This window comes from Vipera berus, assembly GCF_964194415.1.
Source record: "Vipera berus genome assembly, chromosome: 1".
Classification (NCBI taxonomy): Eukaryota; Metazoa; Chordata; class Lepidosauria; order Squamata; family Viperidae; genus Vipera; species Vipera berus.
Genome location: NC_138202.1, coordinates 175,390,284 through 175,402,057, shown reverse-complemented (window position 1 = coordinate 175,402,057; position 11,774 = coordinate 175,390,284).

Below are 11,774 nucleotides of genomic sequence, written 5' to 3'. Positions count from 1 at the left end.
CTCCTATTTAACATGATCAATAGGAATTTCCCCCACCAATTCAGTAGATAAATTTAAGATTTTCTACACTTTGTAGCAAATATTATAAAGAGATATTAATATTAATATTCTTTGTTTGTACACAAGTGTTTAGTTGGAATTCTAACAGCAGGTATAATGAATGAATGAATGAATGAACCTTTATTGTCAAAGTACAAGCATGTATACATTGAGATTGGCTGAGCCTCCCTTCGTGCCCCCACCCCCAACTTACAATGACACAAACCCTCCATCTTGTTACACCCTGTGAGCTAATTGCACAACGCACTGGCCTCGCAAGTCAATTAGGCATAAAGTTTATATTATTAAGTTTGTATTATATTAAATTATTTCCCATTCAAAAGCCTAACAGCCCATGGATAAAAGCTGTTCTTCAGCCTGTTAATATAGCTGGCTATACTCCTATATCTCCTACCCGATGGTAGGAGAGTAAAGAGATACTGTCCAGGGTGTGAGTCATCCCTGAGAATTTTCCTCGCTCTTCTAAGGCAACGAGCCCTGGTGATGTCATCCAGTGGTGTCAGGGGACAGCCCACAATGTCTTGTGCTGTGCTCACCACCCTCTGTAATACTTTCCTATCCGCGGCTGTCAGACCAAACCACAATACCATACGAGAGGACGCTCTCTACAGTAGACCAGTAAAAGAGGGTCATAAGCCATTGTTCTACCCTGTTCTTCCACATAAAACATCAGCATGGAAGGAGTTGCTGGAGAGCACACAGATTCCTATTCAAATAAAAGCAGGAAAATTGCTAGTTTCAGGATTTGCAGCCGTTTGGGATGCATACCTTGTTCACTTACAAAATGGCTGTCTTGGTAGCTAGACACATTTATTAGAAGGCAAACTGATGACTTTGCTCTCCATTATACCTTTTAACTATAATCTTCCACTACTTTAATTTTATAAAAAAAATTGTGCGCCCTTATTAGTCATTTGTGTCTATGTGGCACCTCTTGGTTTCTTTTAATGTAAAGGATCAAAAGAATAATTAAACCAAATGCAACATTTGTCTGTAAGGCATTAAGAAAAAATTAGTGTTGATGTGTATAATGTTCCCCAATCCTGAATTTGAAAATGTATTGCTTACTTTACCTTTACTGCTATATTTACATCCATTCCAACAGATCCAAATGAACCGCAGGGCATTAGGAAAGGTTGTGGTACTTCTTTCATAGAAGTGAACATTATACATTGAAATCTTTAGCTCTCAGTTAGCAATCTAGGATGAAAAATTACAATTCACATTTGATTGAAAAATAATGATTTAGAACTTTATCTATAAAACAAGCTAAATGTGTTACACCTCAAAGTTTGCCTACGGAAAACCTTTTGAGTTTCAAAAGATTCAGATTTTAAATTCTAATAGAAGAGGAATACTGAAAAATAGATCCAAAATAAGAATGTGGAAAACATTGGAGCTAGAAAAAGTGACTAAATTTCCAACTCCTCAACAGTAGACATCGCTGGTGCTCACAATTAAGTCAGGATGCATTTGCACATCTCAGAAGTGGCATCATCCGGCTTGAACCATCTTCTCCAATGATTATTGTCATTTGCAATTAATATGGGTCTTCTCTGCTGTAGCTCTTGCACTGTGGAATATTCTTCCTTCAAAGATTACAATGATCCCAATCCAGTTGGGGTTTTTTTGTAAGGCTTTAAAATATAAATTTAATAAATAAATGAACTGATGAATAAATAAGTAAATAAACTTGGCTGTGTACCTGGGCCTGTGGCTCTGAATATGTTAAAAGCCTATTTTTTGCCTCTACTGTTAATTCATTAATTATCTTGGCTGCTGTATATATTTATTTTACAATTATATTTATTGTTTTTTAATTTTTGTTTGAGAATTGTAAACTGCCCAGTCACTTGGATGGGATGGGTAGCCCTAGAATTAAATGAATGAATAAATAAATAAAATCAATGACATAGTGTTAAGATAAAAGATGGCAACATGAAGAACCAAGGGGGCCTCAGTCTCCCTCATCAATGCCTGGGTAAGGGCCAGGTCTTCGTGGCTCTTCTAAATAACAGTGGAATGGGGGGGCAATTGGATCTTGAGGGAGGAACCTTGTTCTACAGAACAGACACTGCTACAAAGAAGGCACGCTTCTTCTTCCTGGACTTTTTGACTGGAAGACCTCAGTCAGTCCGGATCGCAAATAACATTTCTAACACCATCATACTGAACACTGGGGCCCCTCAGGGCTGTGTGCTCAGTCCCCTGTTGTTCACCTTGCTGACTAATGACTGTGTAGCAATGCACATTTCGAACCACATCATTAAGTTCGTTGATGACACGACCGTGGTGGGTCTCATCAGCAAGAACGATGAGTCAGCATAAAGAGAGGAGGTGGAAAAGTTAATAGACTGGTGCAAAGCCAACAACCTGTCTCTGAATGTAGACAAAATAAAAGAGATGGTTGTTGACTTCAGGAGGACAAAATATGACTGTTCTCCGCTGTACATCAATGGCTCCTTCATGGAGATTGTAAGGAGCACCAAATTTCTTGGTGTTCACTTGGCGGAGAATCTCACTTGGTCCCTGAACACCTGTTCCATAACAAGGAAGGACCACCAGCATCTTTACTTTCTGAGGAAACTGAGGAAGTCACAGCTTCCACCACACATCCTCACAATCTTCTACAGAGGGACTATTGAGAGCACCCTGAGCAGTTGCATTACTGCCTGTTTTGGAAACTGCACCGTTTCAGATTACAAAACCCTACAGCGAATAGTGAGGATGGCAGAGAAGATCATCAGGGTTGCTGTTCCCTCTGTCATTCATATTGCAGTGTATGCCTCCCAGCATACACAAAGGACAGCACAGCAGGAGGCTGATGGTGCAGATCAGCAGAGGGGCTGGACAGCTCTGGGCGATGACTGCTCACTCAGGATAAGCCTAATGACTTAAGCTGTTGACAGCCCCAGGCATGGTCAGCCTGGTGGGAAGCCAGGATCTACACCCATTGTCACCTGCACTGGCAGGAAGCCCAGGTTTGAACTGATTGGATGCCATCCACCTGGGCAGGTACAAATAGACGCCAGGCTTCCCTGTTTCCCCAGTTCATTCTGTTCAGAATAAACTCAGCTTTACCCCAGCTCTGTGTCCGTCTCTATGTGAAGCACGCGACTTTACACTGGTGACGAAGGTGGGATTCTGCTCCGGAAAACGCTAGCCGCGGACGAAACCCCATCGGCAGCTCAGGACCCGACGCAGGACGACCCCGACTGAGGTAATGGCACAACTGGGACAATACCCCATCTTCAACAGCAACCGCCCTGAGGAGTGGGAGGCGTTCATAGGTCAGCTCGAGTGCTACCTACGGACGAATGGGGTCAAGGATGACCGACAGAGAGCGGCGGCGCTACTCTGCAGCTGTGGCACGGAGACGTACCAGCTGGCGGTCGGTCTGTGCGCGCCCGACGACATTCACGCCGTCGGGTACAGCGAACTGATATCTAAGCTAACGGAACACTTTAAGCCCGAAACATCAGAGATAGCTTGGCGGTACCGTTTCGAGAAACGGGACCAGCGTCCAGGCAAGACCGCGAAGCAGTACATGGCTGCCCTGCGACAAGCGGCGAGACTCTGCAACTTCGACAACCTCGAAGTCCGTCTGCGGGATCGGATCGTCTGCGGGCTAAGGGACCAGAAGCTGCGGCAGAAGATGTTTGCCAAGCAGAAGCTGACCCTTCGGGATGTCCAGGAGGAGTTCCTAGCCTGGGACGTAGCGGAGGAGTCCGACGCAAGGGAGAACGGGGCCATCCATCAGCTGTCCAGCCCCTCTGCTGATCTGCACCATCAGCCTCCTGCTGTGCTGTCCTTTGTGTATGCTGGGAGGCATACACTGCACATATTTACATCACACATTGCATCCGTAAAGCCAGAAACATTGTGGCTGATTACACACACCCCTCATACACACTTTTTACTCTTTTGCCATCTGGAAAGAGGTACAGGAGCATTCAGGCTCGGACATCCAGATTGTGTAACAGTTTCTTCCTACAAGCCATTAGAATTCTCAATACGAAGAAACTGGAACTATAAATACTTGTATTTGTAGTTTTTTTTAAGTATTTAGTTTAGAGTTATGTGTAGTTGTGTTCTGTTCTTTTTTGATTCATGTCATCTGATGTAGCACCTTGGTCCTGGGGAAACGTTGTTTTGTTTCACTGTGTAGTGTGTTGTATATTGTTGAAATGACAATAAAGTCTACTACTACTACTAATGACAATAAAGTCTACTACTACTACGCTTCCAGTATCCTGAGAGATGACATTGTTTAACTGAAGGAATTCAGAATTCATCCCTAAAGAATCCAACTCTACAGGGTTGAATTGGCTAGGCAGTTGTTATGGGAGACAAGCATTCCCTCAAATAATCATGCTTATGCCATTTAGGCCTGAATCCTGAAGAGGAAACCATCAATGAACAGCCAGTTCCAGAGTTGCCAGATGAAGAATTGCCTGAGGAGCTTCATTGTCCAATGTCCTATCCCAGGCCAAGCATACCCCAATACATAAAGAAGTAGTTGCTCAATTTACTAAATGAGGCTTGCAAACAGACACACTTGCAGTTTAGAGACAGGTCCCTCCAGATACCTTAAAAATGTCTCATGGTGTGCTCAGAAAAATTTGATGGCATACTATCTCAATTTCCTACCTTCAAACATTTGGAAAATGCCTAAGTTGACTTTGCTGGCAGATCCAGACTTCTTCTGCTGCAAATCACTCTTTCACACACACATCCTGAACAAAAGAAAAATAATTTTCTATCTCCTCCCCTATTTTCCCCACAACAACAACTTTATAAGGTATGTCGGGCTGACAGAGAGTGACTGGCCCAAAGTCACCCAGTCAGCTTTCATCCCTAAGGCAGAACTACAATTCAGGATCCTGGTTTCTAGGTTGGTATCTTAACTACTACACCCAACTAGCTTAAGTTAATTTCTCAAGATTTAGCTTGGAACAAAACTGCTTTTATATCAATTTCAGGATTGGCTAGAAATGAATGTCCAGGAACCTAAATTAATATAGCTGTGCTATCAGACTGATGCGTATTAGCAGAAGAAGAAGTCTGGATCTGAGTCATTGAGACCTGAGACCTGTTGTCAATCCTGCAGTTTCCCTTGCAATACCTATCCATGAATTGACATCTCCAGAAGAAGCCATTCAGGTTGAGGTGCTTGCCCTTGACTTACCAGAACAGAAAAGGCACGAAGGTGCAAAGAGGACCTATGGGGGCAAAGAACACCTAGCTGCTATATACCCTGCCAAATTTAGCTTCTTTGGGGAAATGGAGCCCACCTGGATTACAAGGGATAGTAAATTAAGGACAAATTTTTGGAAGTTAAGTAAACACATCACACCATCCTATTGAAGGACCTAGTACTTTCTGTTCTGCTGAAATTACAGGAAAGCCTGTCTTGCAAATCCAAGCCATGATGAATTCATGGACATTAACTTTGTTAGAACCAGGGGATTCCCCAAAAGTGCCATGAACATGAATGATGAATGTTGTTCATTATTTTAAGCAAACTTGGCCTGTGCTAGAAGTCCGCACACTTGTCTCGTTGGTAGTTAACAAAACATCTGAGATATTGTTTCAGAATACCATTCTCTCACTCCATCTGCCCATCTGTTTCTGGGTGATGCATGGAAAAGAAATGGATCTGGACATGTAGACTTTTGAACATTTCTTGCCAAAACATGTTGTAAAAAGAGTTGATCGGTGTCTTTGGCTGTGTGCTCACCACTGGTTCTTTCCTCTGACCTCTCCAGCTTTCCCTGTACCAGCCTCAGATAAGCTCTTGCAGGAATTATTATCAATTCATCAAGTTTTCCAGGACCAGTTATGAAGGACAAGGACAATTACTAATGCTTTGCCAATTGTCATCACCCAGCTGGGCATCCTTCAGGAGGGGAGGTATCTCCAAACCCTCATTGTTTTATCTCAACAACCACACCACCCATTGTGGTAGAAGAGAAAGATGAATATAAGGTAGGGCATATTTTGGCCTTCCATCTTCACTGGGAATGTCTCCAGAATTTTATGGACTGAAAAGGTTATAGACCAGAGAAGCATTCCTGGGAAGACATGGGTGGTATACATGCTCCAAGCCTCATATATCTTTTCCACCAGCAGTACCTAGACAAGCCTTTTCAAATTGCAGAAGAAGAAGGTCCTGAGGAGGGGATAGTGTCTTAGCCAGCATTGCCTCTGATGAGGAAACTGACACTGAGACAGTTTCAGTGTTGCAAGCAGAGGAGACTGCACTGTCTAGTAACTTGGAAACAGCTAATGCTGGTCTTGAAATTGAAAGATGAGGAGTCTGGGCTGCCACCTTCTCTAGTACAAAGGCTTGTCACAAAGAGAGGAAAGGTGCCTTGCAAAGCTCCTGGTAAGAAAGGAACCCCCTCTTTCAATATGAGTAAAACCAGAGTTACTTCTTTTAAGAAGAGCAGCAAACTTAAGCTTCTCCAATGGCAATAAATGTTTGTATGCCTAGATTTCATGTGCCTTGACTCTTGACTTGAAACCTTGTGACTATGACTCTGGACCTGATGACCTTTCTAAGACATTTGTCACTTGGATTTCACTTGACCCCTCTTGTGCCTGACTTTGGAATTGGAAGTCTTTCAAGGCAAACTGGCTGAACTTTGGGCGAGTTGATTTTTCTGGTATGTGTGCATATGCATTTGCATTCACACTTCCTTTGTTACTTATTCATTATTCATTTGCTTCATAAACTTCCTAATAAAGTTTGCCAACACCTTTCTGTATGTTCGTCAGTGCGTGGCCTGAGACGTGACACATAATAACTAGCATCGTGAATTATACCTGGAAGCAAACCACGAGTGCAGCTCAGAAAACAGAGGGCTTACATGGGAATATTGAGACACAGCCAGTACTGTCTTCTGTACTAGTTGAAATTTCTCGGTGGTCTTCACTGCAGCATGTCCAGAGCGATATGATCATAATCTAGGTGCTCAAGTGCATAGGTCATGATTATGACAATGCAGGGAGCCACAGCCACCATTTTTTACTTTTCCTTTCAGCTTCCCACAAGCAAGGTCATTGGGAAGCCAGCTTTTGTGAAGAGCCGTGGTTCCACAGTGGTTAGAATGGAGTATTGCAGGCTGACTGCCCACTACCAGGAGTTCAATCCTAACTGGTTCAAGGTTGACTCAGCCTTCCATCCTTCTGAAGTCGGTAAAAAGAGGACCCAGATTGTTGGGAGCAATATATTGACTCTGTAAACTGCTTAGAGAGGGAAGTAAAGCACTATGAAGCAGTAATTAAGCCTAAGTGCTATTGCTGACTTCGGCAAAGGGAGAAAATGCCCATGGGACTATGTTCATATGCCATACCTATCCAGGCAAAAGATGGGCGCAATGCAGGCACTTGGGGCTGGGGCTTGCAGAGGTGCTGGATGGGAGAACACACATTGTGGAGGGAGCTTGATTAAAATGCAGTGAGTAGTGGGAAATAATGGGAGGCACAAAGAGATTGTGGATAAAGATTGCTAGAGGAGATTGATTGGATTTATGAAGCGTCAGGAAGCTTGTCTAGAGAGATGGTAGTCAACAGGTGCAGGTGCAGGGAGACAGCAGAAGAGGAGTTCAGAAACAGGAGAAAAGAGTGCATGCCAGCTTAACAGAGGTTGAGGAGATGTAAACAGAAACTCATAATTTCTTGAAAATTACTGTGGGAAGAGCCAGAGATCTGGTTAGGGATTAAGATAAGATCTTAATTGTTTGGAAAATGCTAGGGCTGTGCAGCATTTGGATTTGCAATGGTAAAGCTGATTTGGAGGGCATCATGCCACCCTGGCCAAAAAAACATTTTGTTTAAAAAAATTGCAAACGGGCTAAATGGACATTCATTCATACCCTTTCTGAAGTGGATTTCCTTTGAATCCCAAATGCTGTACAGCCCTAAAATACTTTGTAAATTTTCCATGCCAAGTTAAACAAGTCTTTCTTCATAAAGACTGCATATTGCCTCGGTCCCAAGGAAACAACTATTTGCTTTACTTACTTGGTGACAGACAACTTTCCTGTACCTTTCCTGAAAATGACTTGAAGTAGAGACAGACAACAGAACTCTAAAACAGACAGATTGGATGGCCATTTTGGGTTAAATATTTTCCTGTTTTGGTTCAAAGGTGAGTACATTGTATCATGATAGGAGGTCTCTTTCAGGCAACCATAGCAGAATTGCATTTTTTGGCAATCAAGGCAAATGCCTTGATTGATTATGTGCCAAGAAGTCATTTTTAGCTCTTAGTGTCTAGATAGATAAACCTTATCCATGACAATCTATACCCAGCCTGTTTTTTCAAGTCTCTCAGCAGTGTAGTCCCCCCTCCAGTTGTTGGTCTTCCTTTTTCTCCCACCTTTCCCAACATTAGAGTCTTTTCTAGACAGCTGGGTATTTCCATAATGTGTTTGAGGTAGAATATTTGAGCCTGGTTAGTTGTCTCTTAAGTGAGAATTCTGAGTTGATTTGTTCAATGGTACATTCATTTTCTTGAGCATCTATGTTATTCTAAGAGTCTTCTCCAAACACCAAAGGTCAGGGGTGTCAAACTGCTGGCCCATGGGCCGGACACGTCATCCAGAAGCTGTGTCCACCCCATTGCCGGCAATGGCAAAACCATCCCAATACGTTGCGCGACATCATGTGATGTCGTGAATTTGACATGTCTGCCAAAGGTCAAAGAAGTCAATACTTTAACAATCTTTAATGCCTCCCACTTAGCAAAAGCAGCTATTTTTTATCTTTTTTGCTCTATTTGAAACAAATTTTCCTTTCCCATTTTTTCTCTTGCCTTCCTCTTTCCCTCTTTCCTCATCTTTCTCTTTCCTCTCCTTTTTTATTCCTATATCCTCTTTCCCTCCTTTCTTACTTCAGTTATTCTACTTATTTCCAGAACATTGTAATAATGTGAGAAATGGATTGTCAACATCTTTCACGAAGTTCATTTATTCACATTAGGATGAAGCATGCACAATTACTTGGGAGTTAGCCCATGTCAAAATCAGCAGAATTTATGCCTGAGGATTGTTGCATTCCATATCACAACTGGAGTTCCTGGAAGCAGGTTTGAGACTTAATAGAAAATGTTTAGTGCAAATATGGGTGTTCCCACTGAAGAAAACCATGTGAGGCTCAGCCCTCTTGAGATGCAGAAGATATTTTTTCTTTTGCTGCCCTACAAGCTACACCTACAGCAAAGTTAGAATTATTCCCCCGAAATTTCCCTTTCTGCTAATTTTCTTCCATCAATGTAAGTAGCCATATACCTATGTTCTTTGGGCAGAGAATTAGATCAAAGGCAATCACAATGAGCAGTTAATCAGAAGAATATAAGCAAAAGAAATATGAAATGCAGCTTTTAGATTTCATTCCAAGTTCCTGCTATCTCCTCCTCCACCACCGCCACATTTGTGAGGAAGGGAAGGGGAAGGGGAAAGGCTAGTACCATTCAATGTCATGATAACTGAAGGAACCAGCACTGAGTTTTGACAGTTTCCGAAGATGTTCTTTGTCTCTCTACTTCATAACTTGAATTACTTTCTGACTGTCCTATTTTACTTGACTGCAGTGTTACTTGAAGGGCTAATAATAATTCCCCATTTGCCAGTTTATGGACACCAGAATCTTTCTTTCACTACAGTTACCAGATATCTGAATGGGCAAAGGAGGATATGAACAATTGGAAAGTAGGGCAATTGGGAAGAAAAGGAGAACAAATTGTTTAATTTACTTGGCACTTGCAACAAACATTACAATGAAAAACTGAGGGAAAAATTCTATTTAGATCTACATGCGTATGAAATTACTTTCTCCAATATCAATCAGAAAGACTGGTTTTTCAACTGCAGCATTTTCCCAGCATACCTTTACTTATTTGTCTACAGATTGCAGAGATCATGGGAGGGCATTTGGCATGGTTGTTAAGGCATTGGGCTAGAAAAAAGGAGCCTCTGAAAACTACTTCCAAGGAACAAAGAAGCCAACTGGGGGACTTGGATCAGTCTTTCTTTCTCAGCCACTTCTGAAAAACTTTGCCAAGAAAACTGTGGGGCTTGTCCAGGTAGCTGCCAGGAATCAACATTGATCTGAAGGCATGAGTGCGCTTGCATGCACATACACACACACACACACACAAACACAGAGTTATCATAGATTCAAAGCGTCTGAATGGAAGACAATTGCTGGAATTAGGAAATAACTAAAATCTAGAGATAGGTCTATCAACAAACTAGGTAAAAAAAAGCAGACTGTTTACAAGGTCACATGAACATTTGTATGACTACTATGGTGATAAGACTAAAGATACAGCAAAAAGATACTAAAAAAGCCAGACAATATTTAATTTTAAGGCCACGCCTGCCAGATACAGGAGAACAAAAAAAGAGAACAACCTCACCCCATATTTCCAGCCCTTATTCTTCCTAGATTACAGAACTACCGTCCTCTTTAATGACTGAACAGTCTTATTCTATTCCTTATTTTCCTGCAAATAACATGCTTTTCCTGTTTAAGCCACCAGGCACATGATGTTTATTTTAACTTTGGTTAAAACTTCAGTGTTTGTAAAAACGTATTGTGCATTCTTTGTCTCCTTATAGAGAAGTGTGTTCATTTGATCAGGTAATCCTTGATCAGTCATGGGCAGATTCCCAAACAGGTGTGTAATCTTAGAAGGAAAGGTGAACAAAACTTCCTCCCTCCCCAAATGATCATAGTATATTTGATTATACTGCCAAGACAACCCAAACTGAGACAGCAAATCACTATCCCAACAAGCGTTATTTAGATATGGCAAGGTGAATAACAAAGGATTCATAATGACAAGGTATTCTGAAGTACAATAGTTTTAAGTCCCAAAGATATTTAAAAAAATAATCTTCAGGTTTTGTTCTTGCTGGTTCTTTTCTAGAACTGTATACCTTTAATTGTAAGGTATAATATACCTAGACCAACAAATGAAAAAGTAGGTGAATATGCACAACAGGTTGACCACAAACTAGCTATCACTATTCATCCTCACCTTCCTTGCTCTCTCAATGGCTTTTGATACCATCCAATCAATATAATTTTCTGCATCAATTTTCTAAAGTTTGGAATGAGGGAAGGCATAGATTTGCACTGGTTTTCCTTCTTTCTCAGGTGATTTCCAAACAACATTAGTAGGAGAGAAGAGATTTATCTCTAGGATTCCACTCTGGGGATTTCTCAGACCTATAGATTTTCATTGCTTCTATTTAATTTCTAAATGAAATCACTGGATAAGCTCATCCATTGACATGAGGTAAAGTATTATCACTTGCTGATGATATCTCAGCTACAATCCAGTCCCTGGCTGAATAAGTGATGTCACTAAGGTCTTCCCAAGCATCTGGAGTCTATGGGGAACTGCCGGCCCACGGGCTGGTTGCATCAAAGGAAGGCCATGCCCACCCCAACTTTGGCAATGCAAAAAAAGTCACGATATGTTGCAACAGGTCACGTGACGGGGTGAGTGTGACATCCATGATCTAAATGGAGTAGAACAGCCTTCAGCTCAACTCTAACAAAACCCTTGTTAAGCAACCCTCACTTTATTTCTCAAAAATAAAGCTAAGAAAGCATGCTGCACAAATGTTTCCTGCTCTATTTGATCCATAGCTGCTATTTCTAAGAATAGATCTAGGGTGTGATTTTTATAATGTCTG